Here is a 19898-nt window from a genome sequence, read left to right on the forward strand (position 1 = left end):
TATTTTATTTATTTAGTTAGTTATTTTTAGGGAAAGGAAGGGAAGGAGAAAGAAATGGAGAGAAACATCAATGTGTTGCCTCTTGTGTGCCCTCTACCAGGGACCTGGTATGTGCCCTAGACTGGGAATTGAACCAGTGACCCTTTGATTCTCAGGCTGACACTCAACTACTGAGCCACACCAGTTAGGGTGTAATAAACTCTCTATCACTTTAAACACTGTGCTGACTTACTTTGGAATTATTTCCTCTGAGAAGCTCAGAGTGCTCTTGGCTCAGGGCTGAGTCACCCCAGGGCCTTGCCCCATTGGCACCAGTACCAGAAAGTTCTAGACTACCTAGATACCACACACATGTGATAATGTCTGCCATTCATTGGAGGAAACAGTTCACTTCATTCATATATTTTATTTCATTTACTCTTTGTAGACCACTGTACGAGGTCTGCACAGGCCTACACATTTGTTTATCGTCCCCAATGTACAAATAACGAGACTCACATAACCATAGGGAGGCTAAAGTTTTGTGCAATATCACACATAATATCAGCAATGAAACTAGAATACAAATGCTGGTCCCCAACTCTGCATCCCATTGTTCTCCACTCCACTGAACTACCTTTACTGAATCTGGGTTTCACGTGTCAGGACTTCAGCAGCAGCAGCTTAACTCCAAGTTATACAAAAGAGCTCATGCTCTTTACATGAAAGCACTTGGGACCCAAGTGAAGGTTTCTCTTCACCCAAGATTTTCTGGTCATTGGGACAACTGATATTAAAATTTTTACTATTCCTCACTTTTCCTTTTGAAATTCCAACACTACAGTTTGAAAAGTCCTGCCAGAAAGACTCCACATCACTGTCTAGGACAGTATGTGAGATTGGGAAGGTAGGTTTTCCTCAGCTCGACCCCCTTATCACCTGCAGCCCTGGGACTGAGTATCTGAGGCTGGTCTTGTGGGCAGTGGGAGGGCAGGACACAAATCTCTTCTTTGTGCCCCCTATTCCTGCAGCTGTCCTCCGAGGCCTGCAGTGATCAGTTAAGGAATTACTTCTAATGCTTTCTGCTGAGAAGTGCTATTCTGCTGGGGCCTCCTGAGGGGCCGCTCTGTGTTTAATTTCTATTCATTCTATCTTCTAGATTCCTCAATTCAATGAAGTCTTTACTTTTGCCTTTGAAGAGTGCTCTCTTCCCTGTGGAGTCTAGCTGTTCACTGGAATCTGAATACAGAAGGAAGCAGGGAGAGAACTAGAGGAAAGGGACCAGAAAGTCAACTCCCCACACATTGAGAACCAGCAACTATCTCCGGTTTCCCATCTCTGGCTAGCTCCACTTCTGCCTTTCTTGAAATACCAAATTTGGTGTCTGTCTCAGAGACCTCCCACGTACTGGTTGAACCTGTCCCAGTTCCAGAGCAGACTTTCTTAGGAGCACAGAGTTTATTAATATTCTCTACCCCCAGATGAGTGAGGATCAGAATGAATTCACATTCTCAGGAAACAGAGCCAACACAATGGTTGGGCCTCTGGCTCCTTTCCCACAGCTGCTCCTAGGCTCTATCACTGGAAATTAGATGCCAGTCACTGGACTCAGTTCCAGGAAACCCTTGGATGCCACTTCTCATTGCAGGCAGCATTTCTGGAATATGACATTCCACTGAATGTCAGTCCCTTCAGAGACCGGGCTTCCAGCCTGACCAGCCAGGCTGTAGTTTTCCCAGTGACCCTGCTTAATGCTGTAGAACAGCTTTGTCCTGAAGCTCAACCCTGGCCTAACTCTCTGGAGCCCTCAGACACAGTTTGATCCTCAGAATTGGGTCACAAGGGAGGAGAAGGAAACTAAGACCAGGCATGACCACTATGAAGGCACTATACTGTCCACCCACATTAGAGTGACAAACTCAGGCTTGGGCTAGCCTATCAGCTCATGGTCAAAGTCAGGCAGCTGTTGGCAATGGAGTTACCGGAGAAAGGTTCCTTCTTCACATCACCTGCCATTGCCTGAGGCTGAACGTAGTCCTTCACCCTGGCTGCACAGGGCAAGGGGTCATTAGTCATCACAACTGGTCCCGACGCTTTGGAATCATCAAGGGAACCTTTGAAATTTCAGATGCCTGGTGTCCATATTCAGAGATTATGGCTTAACTGGTCTGGAGTAAAGCCTGGGCATTAGCACTTTTTAAAAATTCCCCAAGTAATTCTGATGTCAAGTACTGATAGTAACTACTGGCCCAAACAGAACAGGATTTAGAGCTTGATAGAGGTATAGTAGTCAGTTAGACAGACATAAGCAGAGTAGGAACAATAGGCCAGGTACAGAGGGTCACCAGGGCAGAAAGCCTCAGATGCCTAGCAATAGGCAAAATCAGTATGGGGACTTAGCACCAGGGTGACCTTTTCTTCCTTAGGATATTGTTGGTCATGTCATTTGTACCAACTGAGTTTTCATATTGCTGGTTATGCAGTTCAAACCCTCCCCTGAAAGTTCCTCCCATGGCATGTCACTAGTCATGTGGTTTAGACCCCTTGGGGAGGAACAAGGGGGCCAGAGAATAGCCTCCCATGACTCCCACACAAATCCTTGCATGACCACTTGCTTAAACATGAAGCACTCAGGGCAATGAGGTTCTGACCCGCATCAAATAATCTTAAGAACAAAGGCCTGGGTCTGTTGACCATAAAGATGAAATTTTGTTCAAACTAGAGATGACATCTAGGCCTCAGTTGTGTTTCAGCTTCAGGCCCAGAAAAGCATCTGGACCTGCCCTGGCACTGACCAATCAGTGGAGACCACAATCCTGATGGGACACACTTGGAAAGGTGATAATATTCTATTGAGTTTCTCCCTGGGGACCTCCCCTACAGTTCCTACCTGTGAAAGCAGATAAAAGCCCTCAAGATAAAGGACTCAAGGAGTGCTCTCTCTCTGGAGCACACACTTGCTTGTCTCCCACTCCTTCCCCCCAGACATGTTTTCTTTGCTTTCTTTCTCTTAAGCAACAAGGGCCCTTCTTCTGTCTCTGTAACTTTCTTCCTGAGTCCACACAGCCCAACTGGCTCCCTTCTTCTAGGGTTAACTTCTTCTACCTCTGACTTTCTAATTAAAATTTTATTTCTATTTGAGTCTTATCTCTAAATTCTTTCATAGCCAAAATTCAAGAACTGAGGTTTAACATTCTGAGCTGTTTTGCTGTAAACTAGGTTGAGAACTCTAGCTCTGGCATGGAAATAGAATATGAAGCAGGAAAAGAAAATGAACCTAATCATAGCAATTAGGCCCTAAGTAAGTTTGGTGATTTCCTCCAGATTTGTCATTTGTGGTATATTCCAAATGTTTTCCCCCTAGCAACTGATTAAACTGAGGTTCTAGTGAACCCCCAGGAGAGGGTTCTGGTGAGGTTGGTTAAGGGATTAGACCAAACTGAGTTTAGGAGTTGTAGATGAAAAGGAGGCCACATACGAAACCTGACAAGCTCTGGGGAGGCCTGCATGGTAGACTAACAGACTCAGAGACTGAAAATCACACATAGGATGGTCTGAAGTTAAGACTTCCTAAATAAGGGTGAGTCATGGTGAGTAGTCATGTCCTAGGTCAATATCTTCTCTGACAAAAGTTATTCTTCACCTTAACCAAACCTATTGTCTTTTTGCATCTATGGTAACATGCCTTTGAAATTCAGAGTAATTCTCTTTTTTTTTTAACTATTTTTATTTTTTAAAATATTTTACTTATTTTGAGAGAAGGGGGAAAGGGAAAAAAAAGAGTGGGAGAGAAACATCAATGTGTTGTTGTCTCTCATGTGTCCCCTACTGGGGACCTGGCCTGCAACCCAAGCATGTACCCTGACTGGGAATCAAACTGGTGACCCTTTTCTTCAAAAGCCCATGCTCAATCCACTGAGCTACACCAGCCAGGGTAAGAGTAATCCTCTTTTCCACACCCCTCAGGGCACAATCTCCCAATGAGGCAGAGACCACAGTCCCCCCATTGTTATCTCATTGTTATCTTGTTCCCTGCATACTGTCTCTAAGTGATGTAAATGTTAATTGTTAACTATTCCATACCTACCAATGTAAAAGAAGTGTGTGTTTATCCATTACTCTTTTTAAATATATTTTATTGATTATATCATTACAGTTGTTCTATTTCCCCCCTCATTCCCCTCCACCCTGCACCCCCACCCCCACCATTCCCCCTCTTTAGTTTATGAACACGTGTCTCAAGTTCTTTAGATTCTATATTTCCTCTACTATTATTGCCCTCCCCCCATCTATTTTCTACCTACCATCTATGCTACTAATTCTCTGTACCTTTTCCCCCCTCCTCCTCCTCCCACTCCCCTGTTGCTACCCCTCCACGTGATCTTCATTTCTATGGTTCTGCTCCTGCTCTAGGCTGTCCTCTTAGTTTGTTTTTGTTTTAGGTGTGGTTGTTAATAACTGTGAGTTTGCTGTACTTTCACTGTTCATCTTTTTTTATCTTCTTTTTCTTAGATAAGTCTCTTTAACATTTCATATAATAAGGGCTTAATGATGATGAACTCCTTGAATTTGATCTTATCTGAGAAGCACTTCATCTGCCCTTCCATTCTAAATGAAAGCTTTGCTGGATAGATCAATCTTGGGTGTAGGTCTTTGGATTTCATGACTTGGAATACTTCTTACAGCCCCTTCTTGCCTGGTAGGTCTCTTTTGAGAAACCAGCTGACAGTCTGATGGGAACTCCTTTGTAGATAACTGTCTCCTTATCTCTTGCTGCTTTTAAGATTCTCTTCTGATCTTTAATCTTGGCTAATATAATTATGATGTGCCTTGGTGTGTTCCTCCTTGGTTCCAACTTCTTTGGGACTCTGAGCTTCCTGGACTTCCTGGAAGTCTATTTCCTTTGCCAGATTGGGGAAGTTCTTCTTTATTATTTGTTCAAATAGCTTTTTCACTTGTTGCTGTTCCTCTTCCCCTTCTGGTACCCCTATAATTCAAATGTTGGAGTGTTTAAAGATGTCCTGGAGGTTCCTGGGCCTCTCCTCATTTTTTTTTTGAATTCTTGTTTCTTTCTTCTTTCCTGTTTGGTCATTTTTTCTTTTCTCTGGTCAACTCCCTTGATTTGAGTCCCAGTTTCCTTTCCATCACTCTTGGTTTCCTGTGCATTTCCCTTCATTTCAATTAGTTTAGCCTTCATATGTTCCTCTAATTTGTGACTAAAATCAACTAGTTCTGTGAGCATCCTGATCACCAGTGTTTTGAATTGTGCATCTGATAGGTTGGCTATTTCTTGGTCACTTAGAGTTATGGGCTCTGGGGCTTTGAGTTTTTCTTGAGCCATGTTTTGGTCTTTTTGAGCCTATTATGTATGAGGAGCAGAGCCCTAGGTATTCACCAGGGTGGGGCACTCAGTAGCTGAGTTGTGATGCTGTATGTGGGGGCAGGGTTAGAGAGGGTCAATAGCAGTCCCCTTTGCTGCTTCCTGCTGCTGGGGCCTGTGTAGTCTGTCTCACTGCTTGCTCCTTCACTGGTTTATCTGTGTGCCAATGTGCGACTGCGGTCAGCCTGCCACCTTATGGCCTCACTGGGTCCACCCATTGCTACTCCACACCTGGGATCCAGTAACAGCTGCCTGAGTGCCTGGGTCAGTCCAGGGGATTTTTTCTGCCCGACCCGCTTCATTGCTGACTCTGCCCCTCTTACCAGTCTGGCCGAACGGTTTGGTGTTGTTGGATTTCCGTATAGTTCAATTTTCTGTATTTTGGCTGCGTTTTTGTTACTAAAACTTTGTTGTCTTGAAACTTGGTTGTGTGAGGATGCACAGTGTTTCCACCTACACCTCCATCTTGGCAGAAGTATATCCATTACTCTCTATCCAATCTCAGAGGTTTCCCCTCTTTGCTTTCTCCTGCCTTCCTAACTTACCACCAAGGGATTTCGAGTAAACCCCTTATGTCTTCCTCTTTGATTATAAAATAAGTGATAAAACTTCCATTTCCAGAGCATTTTCTCAATCCATTGAGATTTTGCTTCCCAGCAATTGTCTTCAGTTTGGCTCAAATAAACTCATAAAAATTCTCTACAGGTTGGGGTGTTCTTAACATCAACAGAATGAAGGGTTCCTGACCACACTGGATGAGACTTACATTTTAGTAATACCAGTGTTGTCAGTAAAATTACATTTTTAGTATTATTCTCTGACATAAAACCCTCCAGAAGTCTTTCTTAAATTGTCACAATAAGAAGAGACTATAGACTTGGGATGCAGAGAAGGTAAAATGAGCCATTTAAGAGCTTTCTTTTTTGAGTGAAATGGGCCAAATACATTCTTTTTACAAAGTTAACCAGGAAAGAAAACCATCTGAAAATAAACCCTGCAACTCATGGCAATGAGCAGAGATGGGATAGAGCCTGGAATGTGGTGTAGGAGGTAAGCAATGGTAATGGCCAAACAATGATCAATTAGCTGCAGAGTTGAGCAATTCTTGGGTCTGCTACCAACTGTATCCAGGTAAGAGGTCTTTAGGGACACCCAATGGCTGTCAGCCTCAGAATAAAGCTGTGTGAGGCTGCTGATGCCTTTGCCTAGTTTCAATGAGCAGATATCCCCTAATGTGGCTCAACTTCATTTCCATGCAAGTAGCTCATACCCTACCTCAGGCAACTTCTGGCCTCGGCCTTTGCTTCCCCAGATGTGCAGCACCCTGATGCCAGGTGAGGATGGAAGGAGGCTGCAGGGTGCTTCTAAAATTGATATTTGAGTAGGGAATAAGTAAACTAACCATCTAATCCCCCACTTTCTCATGGCACATGTATCTCACAGTCTTGCTTTTTGGTAGGACAATATAGAGAATCTTATATTCTTTCTTATAAACTATTTATCAAGTGTCTACTTTGGGTAACAGACATTTTTAAATCCTGAGATGCAGTGGTAAGAATAACAGATAAGCTTCCATGTTCAGAGGGAGTATATTCTGGTGGGAGAAAGAAAATAATCACCTATACCAATAAACAAAATGTCAGTGAGCATGAAAGCTATGAGAAAAACAGTCCAGGGTAACCTGAGTACCAGGAAGAACTCAGCAAAAGCAGCAATAGAAAAGCATATAAACTGGAATCTATCAAAATTTTAAATTTTGTACTGCCATGTAAATTATGCAGTGGAAAAGATAAATAATCCAATTTATTTGTTTAAAAGGGTGAAGGATTGAAATAGATATTTTGCAAAGAAAATATACAAATGATCAATAAGCACATGGAAAGTTGTTCAGCATCATTAGCTATCAGTCAAAAGCAAGTCAAAATTATAATCTGATATCACTTCACATAGTAGGATGGTTATAATAAAGATGATGACAAGTGTGGGCAAGGATGTAGAGAAATGGAAGTCTTTCAGATGCTACCAGAGAGAACTTAAAACAATGTGGCTCCTTTGGAAACAACCTGGTAGTTCCCTGAAACTTAAACATGGAGGTACCCTATGGCACAGAAGATTTACTCCTAGGTATGTAATCAAGAGAAATAAAAGCCCATGTCCACACAAAAACTTGTATGTGAATGCTCATAGCAGAATTATTCATAGTAACCAAAGTGGAAACAATCCAGACGTTCATTAACAGGTGAGTGGATAAATAAAATGTGGTATATCCATACATGGAATATTGTTTGGCAATAAAAAGGAATGAAGTGCTGATCCATGCTGATCCTGGTTTTATTTCTCATGCTGAGAAATAAGATAATCCTTTGCGCGACATAGATGAACCTTGGAAACATCATGCTGAGTGAAAGAAGTCAGATGCAAATAGACCCATACTGTATATTTCCATTTATATGAAATGTTCAGAAGAGGCAAATCTCCTGAGACAAAATGGAGATTACTGGTACTGGTTTCCAAAAGATAGCAAGAGGACACAGGGGAGGGGGAGTCACTGCCAATGGGTACAGGTTTTTTTTAGGAGGGTGATAAATATGTTCTAAAACTGTGTGGTAAGAGTAGCACAACTTTGTGAGTGTACTAAAAACCACGAAGTGTACTTAAAATAGACAAATTCTGTGGTGTATAAACTATAGTTCAACAGATATTTTATTAAAAGAAGAAAGTGGAGGAGAAGAAGAGAAGAGAAAAAGGGAAAATACAGCATTTGCCACCAGCCATAGAAGTATGAAGGATTTGGGGAAAGTATTCTGTGCAGAGAACAGATAATGTAAGTGTCTCAGCTTTTCTGTTCAAAATTTTATGGTACAATAAAAAGAATATGGGTTTGGGGCCAGGCACATCAGAGTGAGAATACCATCTCTATCATATACCGTGACTATCTTCCCTTAAAATATTTTTAAGCTTTCTTTTTTAACTTATTATGTACTAGATGTTGTGCTAATATATTTACTCTCCTGATGTAATTGGATCCCTGTATACCCCTCTGAGGGGGGTAAAATTATCCTCCTTTCACAGGAAATGGAGACTGAGGGCCTTTCACCACCACACTACGTGGAAGAAATTACCTGGGATACACATCACCCCATTAGCACCCACGTGTCTCACTTATGAAATGGACATAACATCTCTAGTGATGGTACTATAAATTGGGAATTCATGTGTACTTGGCTCTACACCTACAATCACTTTAGAAGGTTTTTTAAAGTTTTATTTTAATTTCATAGCACACAAAACTGTATTTAGTACTCATAGTTGGTTGAATAATGGCCCCTCAAAATATGTTCAAGTTCCAATATTCAGGCCTTGTGAAAGTTACTTTGTTTGGAAAAAGGTTTTTGTAAATATCAGGATGTTAACCATCTTGAGATGAAAGCATTCTGGATTACCCACGTGGGATCTATATCCAAAGACAAGCATATTTATGTAGGACAGAAGAAAAGATAGATACCCAAAGAGAAGGTCATGTGAAAACAAAAGCAGGGGTTGGAGCTATGCATTCACAAGCTAAGGATGACCTTGAGACTCCAGAAGCTGGAAGAGGCAGGGGGGGATTCCGCCTTAGAGCTTTCAGAGTGGGGCCCAGCCAACACCTTGATTTCAGATTCTGGCCCCCAGAACTCTGAGAGAATACATTTCTGTTGCTTTAAGTCTCCTGGTCTGTGACAAGTTGTTATGGCAGCCATAGAAAACTAATGCAGTATTTAGGAGATTATGTATAAATAAATATTGATTAATTGAGCATGTTAACCACAAAAGCCACTAGGAAACAGAAGGAAGAACATAAGATTGTAATTAGTAATTTTTGAATACCCACTATTCACATGACACTGTTCTAGGTACTTTCGCAACTATTAACTTCCAATAAAATGGAGCAAATCAGGATAGTTAAATGCATTGACTTCAGAGTCAGAACCAAGTTCACGTCCTGTGTCCACCAATTTCATGTATGACACCAGGCCATTAGTGGAATCTCTGTGTGTCTCAATTCCTCCATCTGTAAAATGGGAAAAATCATAGCATCAAAATTAGTTGTGAAAAGTAATGAGAAGTAGACTTAATATTTGAGATAAACTGTTATTCTGAATAAATATATACTGGGGTCTTGAACAGCAAACAATTCCACAGAAGGTGAGCTTTGTATAGATTTTGAGTATTTTGACTGTGATATGATTAGGCATGCTTTTCTTCATGTTTGTTTTGATTTCTGGGCTTCTTGACTGTAAATTTATGTCTTTCACCAAATGTGGGAAGTTTTCAGTCACTATTAAAGTAAGTATTTCTGTCATATTCTTTTGTGTCTTTGCTTCAGCAACTATGATTATTTATCTATTAGATATTTTGATTTCCCCCTACAGATCTCTGTACATTTTTTCCAATGCTTTTTCTTTCTCATCTTCATGTTGGATAGTCTCTATTGATCTCCCTTCAAATTTACTTTTGCTGAATTTCCTGTCATCTCCATTCTGATATTGACACTGTCCAATAAATTTTATATTTCAGACAGTATGTTTTTTTAGTTTTAAATTTTGTTCTTGGTGTTTTCCATATTTTCTCTTTCTCTTCTGAGATATTCTATATTTTTATTTTTTACAAGAATATTTTTCTTTACCTTGTGGAGCACAGTTATATTATTTGAAAATATTTGTCTGATGGTGTTGGGAGATCTGGACAGCTACATGCAAAAAAAAAAAACTGGAACTCAGTCACCAATTTACACCATATACAAAAATAAATTCAAAGTGGATAAATGAGTTAAAAGTAAGTCATGACCATAAAAGTCCTACAGAAAAACATAGGCAGGAAAATCTCAGATATTCCATGCAGCAATATTTTCACTGATATGTCCCCTAGGGCAAGGGACATAAAGGTAAAAACAAACAAATGAGATCTCATCAAAAGAAAAAGCTTCTGCACAGCTGAAGAGAACAGCATTAAAATGAAAAGAGAACCAACTATATGGGAAAACATTTGCCAATGGTACCTCAGATAAAGTTTTGATCTCCAAAATATATGAAGAACTCACACCACTTCACTCCAGAAAGACAAACAACCCAATTTAAAAAATGGGCAAAAACCCTCAATAGACACTTCTCCAGCATACAGAGGGCCCAGAGACATATGAAAGGATTTTCAGCATCACTAGCCATGAGAGACATGCAAATTAAAACCACTATAAGATACCACTTTACAGCAATCAGAATGGCGATCATAAACAAAGCAACAAGCAACAAGTGTTAGAGAACTTGTGGTGAAAACGGAACCCTAGTGCACTGTTGGTAGGATTGTAGACTGGTACAACCACTGTGAAAAACAGTATGAAATTTCCTCAGAAAACTAAAAATGGAGCTGCCTTTTGACCCAGCAATTCCACTGCTAGGATTACACCCTAAGAACCCTGAAGCACCAGTCCAGAAGAACCTATGTACCTCAATGTTCCTAGCAGTACAATTTACAGTAGCCAAGTGTTGGGAGCAACCTAGGTGACCATAAGTAAATGAATGGATCAAAAACTATAGTACATTTACACAATGTAATACAAAGCAGCAAAAAGAAAGAAGGAGCTTCTACCCTTTGTGACAGCATGGTTGGAAGTGGAGAGCATCATGCTAAGCGAAATAAGCCAGGCAGTGAAAGACAAATACCATATGATCTCACCTTTAACAGGAACCTAATCAACAGCACCAACAAACAAGCAAAATATAACCAGAGACATTGAAACTAAGAACAATCTGATAGTAACCAAAGGGATGTGGGAGGGGATAATGGGGGGAAAAGGGAGAATGGATATCTGTTGTAGACCACTCTGGGGCTAGTTTTAGGAATTGTGTCTCGATCCCTTGTGGCTAAGGGCAAGAGGGACAACCTCTGGAATTCGAGTCACAGGAGACAAAGCCTGTCTCTGGTAGCAAACGCTGCCTCAGTTCCTCTCCCTGCCCCCAAAGCTTATTCGGAAGTCAGTGATGGGTAAGACCCCTCACAGCAGGGGGCAACATAAACCAGACTTGATCACTTGGGAGGACTTCATGGAAGGACTTGGGCGGGGGGGCTGCAACAAAGAGCAATGGACTCTCTCGGGCCCCCCCCCCGCCCCCGCTTTGTCAAAGCCTGAGTCCCCATGTTCTCTGGAAGAAGCACTTCCTGGCTCTAATCCTCTTAAGCCTGAATACCTGTTGGGGAGAGGTGCAGCTCCTTGTCTGGCCAGAGTGTGGCCCTGGAGGAAAATCTGGCAGCACAAAGACTTGATGATAAACCTGTGAAATCTGCTCTGCTAAGAGTGCTTTCATTCATATGATAAGGGTCCTAGAGGAAATGAGTATGTCTCCCAAAGTTTCTGCAACTCTCTTCCTGACAGACACTGACTCAGACTCTGAAGCCCTCAGGTATTTTTGAAATGTTATCTACTGTTTGATCCTTGCTGCCCTGTATTCCTGTGTATTACAACCCAATAAAAGGCTATGGATGAGGGTGCTCGGGGCCTTTTTCTCCTCAGAGAAACTGGCCACAGCCCACTTCTCAACCCCAAACAGATTTCAGCATGTCTCCGTCATTATTCATTCTCCTGTACATGACACTAGGGGGGGAGAAGAAGTAGCTCCCACAGAGATCAGAAACTATAAAGAACATGTGGACCAAACCAATGGGGGTTAAGATCAAGGATGGGAAGTGGGGATGGCTGGGGTTGTGGGGCGAGTGGGGGCAGGGAAATGCAGAAAACTATACTTGAACAATCATAAAAGAAGAAGAAAATATTTGTCTGAAAATTTTAACACTGAGACATCTCAGGGTTAGCCTCTGCTGATTGTCTTTTTTCTTTAGAATGGGTCACACTTTTTAAAAATATGTTTAATAGTTTGAGGTTGTATCTTGGTCATTGTGAATGTTATGTTGTAAATTCTGTTATATTCCTCTAAAGAGGGTTGATGTTTACAACCTGCATGAACTTGGTTAAGTGGTTGGTAGCTCAAGTCTCAATTTCAATGTTTTATATTCAGCTGGGGCTGCTTGCATCAGCCAGGCACTTGGACAGTATTGGTACAAGAATTTAGGGTTCTCCTCTGATTTTGCCCCCTTTTTTTTGAGTATCTCCTCACTCCTTAGCAGCCATAGTTGTTCCAGGTTCCATTCCTTAGGTCAGAAAATTAGTGTGTTTTTTTTTTTATGAGTTTAGATTCCCTAAATTATGAGTGTAGTTTGCCATCAGGGCAAGGACCCCCAAATAGAATTGTGTCTTCTGCATTTTGATTCCCCTCCTCTCTTGCCTTTGTTTGCACTACAAGTCTCTCAGGTGGTTGTGTTTTGCCCAGAGTTTATAGCTGTTATCTGTACGAGTGTCTGTCTACTGAAGCTTACTCCTTCATTGTGGAGGTTTCAGTAAAATGTTGCATTTAGGTACAGGTGGGAAATGTAAGAAGCATGTAGATAATGTTTGGCTCAAAGTAATCTTTGACAATAATCACTGTTTATTATTCTTATGAAAACATTGTGTGAGATAAGCACTATTATTCCTATTGTTATTTTTATTACTTATTGGTAAGGGCTCAGAGAAGTTAAATAACTTACCCAGCATCTTACAGCTAGTAATTAAAGTTTTCTCAAGTGAAGTAAGTTTCAGTCTGGAGTTTTGGCTAGATATGTTCAGTCCTGTTTTGCCTTGAATTTTCAACAATCTTCAATAATCCTGAATATCCAAGCTTCACTGATTTCCACCTGGAAATAGGGATTATAATTGTGTTTCCTGAACCCCTACAGCTACTTTTCATTAGGAGAAATGGACTTGAGGGAGTCCTCAGGGAGTGTCAGGCTCAGGTTTGGCTTGAAAGCAAACACAATACCCAACAACAATTACTGTTTTACTAGGAATCAGAAAAGGACACATAAACCCCAAATCCTCTACTAGGGTACCTCAAAGACACTCAGCTCCTCCCTTTGTTAACTAGGTGGCATAGATTGGTAATTTTCCCTTTAAGTCTCAGTTTCTTCATTTGCAAATTGTATATAATATCCCCTAATTTCAACACTGGCAGAGAATTCAGTGAGAAAACGGGTTTTCACATGCCTGACTCTGTCTTTCACAAATGGCAGGAAACAATTAAATTAGCAGACTTGGGATAGTGGGCTCTGTATACAGTCCAAAGGGAGAGGAAAGAAAAGTCAGTGGCACAGAGGAAACCAGTAGTTTCTTGCTGTGTTTTCCCTGAGACACTTCCCTTTCCAATGGCTGAGAGGGAGGCTCCCCTGAGCTGGGGAAGCCAGTCTCTAGACAACAAGCCTTTGTATATTTTATCCACTGGCTAGCACACACCACTGCTCTCTCCCAGAGTGGCCTTGGGCTTTAGCAAACAATTAGGCAACTGACAAGACTATACACAGTTGCTGGGGAAGTGGCTCGTCATTACTTGATGCTTCATTTTTATTTTTAATTTTCTCATCTTTGTCCTGCCCCAGGGAAGGGAGATTCCTCACATCACTACTAGGTTCTTACAGTAGAACAAACCATTGAAAGTCAAATTTGTAATCCTTCAGTCTCTTTTGGGATCAGCTTGCATAAACAGAACTATCTTTTAAATAATCTTTTGGACTTACATTTGGTCTATCACATAGGTTTTATCATCTCCATTTAACACATAAGGACACTGATCAGGTTTGTTGGACCTTGTTCCAAGTCCCAGCTTCTGAGTGCAAAGCACTGAGGTCCATGGAAAGGTGTGCTATGTAGCTGGATGGACATCATTTCTGTAGACTCTGGCTCTGGTTTCTGCCTAGAGTTTTTCAGTTGCGGTCTAAATTAGGGACTTAATCTTATATTTTCTCAGAGATTTTTCTATGGGGCTTTTTTTTGTCTGAGAATTGGAGAGTGAGAAGCAAGTATGTGCATCCATTTCAGTTCTGGAGAAATTACATTTTAAATGTCTGTGGGGCTATATAAAAGTAGATGTACACTAAACTGTAAATTTCAGGTATATGTATGCTCACCAGTTTATTTCTGGCACATAGCTCTTTTTTTATACAATGTCTCAGCTGCCTCCTTTCCAGCACAATTCTTTCCTGTCTCCTATATGCCCAGGAACTACATAAACAAGTAGACATAGAATAGCCCATGCAGTCAGTGCCTTCTGGAAGTTTGAGTGAATGATTCTTTGCTGAAAACCCCAGTTCCCCAGACATGCCTGCATCTACCCCCATGGCTCTGTGGAAGGATTTGTTTGGAAAGTTCTCTGAGCCCATGTCTGCTTGGTGACAGCTGTCCGAATGAAAGAGGTGTTATGAATTTGGAGAATGAAGTTATTTGGCTGGATTGATGGTGTGTGACCGTCAGTGGCAGATGTCTGTTTTGCACTGTGCATTATACCTCACTACTCTTGGTTTCCAAAGCTGACATATTGGAGAGAGATGAATTTGAGGAAATGCCATTTCCCTTTATAAAAAAGAATAACATTTTTCTGAGTGTGTGAAGTCCTGCCATGAGGGTCTCTCCACCCCTAAAGCTAGTTCTGGGCTTCTGCCTTTCTGAAAGCCTTACAGATTTTTCTCCCTGACCTCTTTGACCACAGAAGTTGACCAATGGGGCTGAAGGATGCCACTTCCAAGCCACGTGTCTCTAGGCCTTTCATGTGAGTCTGTCCAGAGTATCAACTTCCCTTTAGAGCTGTAGCAGCCTCCCTGGTCTCCTATAGGCAAACCAGGCTGTCTGATGGGTTCTTCTGAACAAAGTTTTATCCACAAAGAACAGTAGCCAGTGAGAATCAAATGCCTCTTCAATCTTCTCAGGGCACATGGTCCATGCCCACCACACAACTTACAACTGCTGGCTTACAGTATATTCCCAAGTCTATGCCCCAAAGGTCATTTCTTCAAGTTTATATTTTCTGACCAATGAGATAATAACGCCCAAACATGGTTAGGTGAAGAGAAGAGAGAGAGAAGTGTGGGGGGAAGGTCAGAGATGCCCAGAGTAAACTTGTTGCTTTGGCCTAACAGAAACAGAAAGAAGGGGAAAGGAAAGACCATAAACACATGCATGACCTTCACCATACATGGCCTCTGTTCATTAGAAAACACAACCCAGTTAATATCCTTGACTTCGACCACACACAATTGGCATTTCTTCCTTCTGAGGAAGAATGAAGTTGGGGACCAGAGAAGAGAATGTCTGCCCTCACTTCCTTACCTGAACAAGCATTTAAACCTCACACTCTGACCCCCTTTGTTAAATCCTCATTGACTTTATCAAAATAATATAACATAGGAGAAAAATCTGCATTAACCATAGAACTAGGAGTGTGTGCTATCCATAGGCAAACAGTGAAGGGATTTCTCCTAGGGAGAGTACAAAAGCAGTCAAAATGAAAGGGCACAGGAGAAGGGAGTCCAACTTTCTTTCCTAAATTACAGCATAGAACAAATAGAAGAGACATTGCCAGAAACTAACCATCATCAGCCACTTCAGAAGGACAATGGCTGGAGGCTGGAAGAGAGCTGAGAAACACTGAGCTCTTAATCCCTTTTCATGGCTATTGAACTTTGCAGTGCCAGGAGGCCCTGGAGAGTGAATGGAGATTCAGCAATAGGAAAGGGGTCAGCCATTACCACATTATGTATATGGAATGGAGACTAACTGAACAGAAGATATCAAACTCTAGGTAACTTCCAGGTTGGAAAATTGTAGAGAGCAGCATGATGTATGGGTGATTGGACTATACAGCTTTTAGCAAGTCTTCCTAACCTGAGGATATTTGACTCTATGAACTAAATCTAAATTAATTCATTGTACTCAAGTTCTAGACTCTGTCACTCTGCAGATTTTGATTGACTTCTTTGGAGGAAAAATGACATGGAATATACACTAGAAATATGTTTTCAGAAAGAGTGGGAGATTGATATACATTATAATCCAAATGTATCCTAGGTCCTGTGACTCCAAAAATCAAGAATAGACCATCGTATTTTAGAGAGGCTCACAGTCAGGTAGAGAGGTAAGAAACTTAATCTAGGGTATAGTGTGATTAAATGTTATAATGGACCAAAGCTTAAAGAACTTGGAAACATAAATAAAGGATAATCTGCCTCATAGAAAGCTACAGAGAGGAGATGAGTTTTCACTGGGCCTTGAGTATTAACTCATCAGACTTTATGAGGTGAGTGAAGGGAATAGTCAGTCATCACAGTGGAAAGGTTGGGTGAAGTCCAGTTTGTTTGCCATGGTAGAGTTTTACATCATTCAGCAGCAATCCAGGAGCCATTAAATGCATTTCTTAGAAATATCATTCTGGCAACAGAGTAAAAATGAATCAAAGACTTCTAAGCAAGATGATGAGTAAATTAGAGAGCTCCACCTTCCAGTATGAACACATAGAAATGATCAACAAAATGCTTTGAAAGTATATAAATATATAGATGCATGACAAATAAACAAAAATAAGCAACAAAAATCTCCCCCACACAACCCCCTTTCAGAGTACTCCATGGAACAAAAACACAGGGGAAGCTGTTAAGTGGAGACAATACCATAGGCTGGCAGGGACAGGAAACCATTTTCTGTAGGAAACAGGCATTGAATGTTTGCCATGTGGTGCAAGGAGGGAGATGGTCTCCCTGCACCAAGCTAGCCAGTGGAGTTATGTTCCTGACTCAGGCAAAGCAGTGTAACAGAGGATAAGTGCATGGCTTTTGGTCCCAGTCTTTCTGAGTTTCCAACTAGGGACCTTGGATAAGTTACTACTCCTCTCTTTTCCTCAATTTCCTCATCTTTAAAATGGGGATACTGATAACATTTTCTTTGAATTTTTTATGAAGATTACATGAATTAAGTATATAAGGTGTTTATACTTTATTGGACCATCTTGTATTTCATACGTGTTAGCTGTTTTTAGGGGGAAAGTTCATAAAGCTCTGCTAGCCTGTTCAGGGTTGTGTTAAAGAATGATTTGCCTTTGGCAAAGGGAGGAGGTGGAGAACAGGGACCTGGGACTGCACTGTTGGCAGTTGGTGGTGTATCCTTTCTGGTTCCTAGTGCTCACCATTCGAGATTTCGAAGAGTTCAAAAGACATTGAAAATGAACAGGAATAAATCTCCAGAATCCATTCACCTTGCATAAATGAAACTTTGTATCCAATTGACCAGCTTCTCCCCATTAAATGTAGAGCAATGTGACTACACTTGAACTAGGAGTCAGTGTAGCTAAGAAAGTAGATCTTTCAACAGAAAGAAAAGAAAATGGTAACTGTGTAAGGTGATGAATATGTCAATTAGCTTAATCGGAGTGATTATTTCATTATATATATGTATATCAAAATATCAAGTTGTACATATTAAATTTGTGCAACACCTATATGAATGACTGATACAATTAGGTGCTCAACAAATATCTATCTATCAATGAATGAATGAGTGAATGAATGGAGTTGATCTACCTGAGAAATAAGCACAAGTACTCTTCTCTCCTGTCCACGTTTTCCTATCTTTCCACCATGTTCCTGTCCATCCTCCACTTATACATATATGCATTCACTGCACTAATACTTACTTGGCAACTACTTCATGAAAGACACTGTACTAAAATTTGTGAGTGATATCCAGATGAATTAAAAACAACACATTATCTGGCCTTAAAGAGGACAGAGCCTGGGCAGATGTGAGAAGGATCCAGAAAGATCTTGTGTCCAGAATGTGACCATTTTTTATTGATTGACTATTTTTTCCCCTAAGAGTTTCTACAAAACATAGGAACTCATTAAGGAGAATTTCAAAGTTGGCAGTAGTGAAATAGAAGCCAGGCTGCAGTATCTGAAAAAGAAACCTGTCATATGCAGGGCTTGTTCAAACCACACAATTTGCGAAAGAGTTCAGAAGAAGTAAATCATTTTGCAGAGTTCAGTGCCATAGTTTCTGTGAACAGCCACTTTAGGTGGAACCTAAGTTTTCTAGGGAAAAATCACAGATGAGACCTCTTTAAAATAATCCATAGGGTAATGCTTGCTATTAAATTTTTTTGTATTGTCTTTTAAAAATATATATTTTATTAATTATGCCATTACAGTTGTTCTATTCCCCCCTTCATTCCCCTCCACCCTGCACCCCCCATCCCTATCATTCCCCCCTTTAGTTTATGACCATGTGTCTCAAGTTCTTTAGATTCTATATTTCCCATATTATTCTTTCCCTCCCCTATCTATTTTCTACCTACTGTCTATGCTACTTATTTTCTGAACCTTCTCCCTCTTTCTCCTCCTCCCATTCCCCTGTTGCTACCCCTCCATGTGATCTTCATTTCTGTGGTTCCGCTCCTGATCTAACTGTCCTCTTAGTTTGTTTTTGTTTTAGGTGTGGTTCTTAATAACTGTGAGTTTGCTGTTCATATTTTTATCTTCTTTTCCTTAGGTAAGTCCCTTTAACATTTCATATAATAAGGGCTTGGTGATGATGAACTCCTTGAATTTGATCTTATCTGAGAAGCACTTTATCTGTCCTTCCATTCTAAATGAAAGTTTTGCTGGATAGATCAATCTTGGTTGTAGGTTTTTGGATTTCATAACTTGGAATACCTCTTTCAAGCCCCTTCTTGCCTGTAAGGTCTCTTTTGAGAAATCAGCTGACAGTCTGATGGAAACTCCTTTGTAGGTGACTGTCCCCTTATCCCTTGCTGCTTGAATTTTTTAAAGATTGTTTTGTGAGATGTTTCCATACTGACTTGTTGAGAAATAGGTCACGTCTCCCACAAAATTTTATAACATCTAATTGCATTTGCAAATTTTCTTTTCAATGCTGGCACTAGACTTTCAATAAACCCTACTCTGCTGTTGGCTGATGAAGACTGCTACACAAATACAGATGCAGTTGGTTGCAGGGAACACTGCTTTTCCTTCCATAGCAGTCAGTTGGTCTGTTAAGCATATACCTACAGCAGAATGGGAAATCTGCCTGTTTTCCATTTTCCCGGTGGAGAAGTTCATGATCTAAAATAGGGGTTGGAAAGCTACAGCTCAAGGGCCACTGTCTGTTTTTGTAAATAAAATTTTATTAGCACACAGCCACACTCTTTCATTTTTATATTGTCTACAACTACTTTCAGGGTACAATAGCAAAGTTGAGTAGTTGTGATTCAAAGGCATGCAAAGCCTAAACTACTATCTGGTCTTTTATAGAGAAATTTTACTAACCCCTGATTTAGAGAGCCAATGATTCAAATGTGTCCTTTTGCTCATGGGATGGCTGGGATTTAAAAAATATACCTAGGAATGGTGGAAAAAATACTGTGGGCTGATTTAATTCAAACTTGCTTCTCTCTTTCCAATCTCAAGTGCCACAGAGATGCTAGAGGCTATCTAGCATTTGCTCTGTCAAAGTCTGCTCTATCTAAAGAGAAAGTATTTTTATCTTTTTGGGGTATGGGTGAAATAAGACAGGACCTTAAATAACTATAATATAAACATCAAAGTTGTAAGAGAGATACAAAGAAAAGTACTCTAGGAATTCAGTGTGAGA

This window comes from Artibeus jamaicensis, unplaced genomic scaffold, assembly GCF_021234435.1.
Source record: "Artibeus jamaicensis isolate MK-2021 breed Jamaican fruit bat unplaced genomic scaffold, CSHL_Jam_final contig_700, whole genome shotgun sequence".
Lineage (NCBI taxonomy): Eukaryota > Metazoa > Chordata > Mammalia > Chiroptera > Phyllostomidae > Artibeus > Artibeus jamaicensis.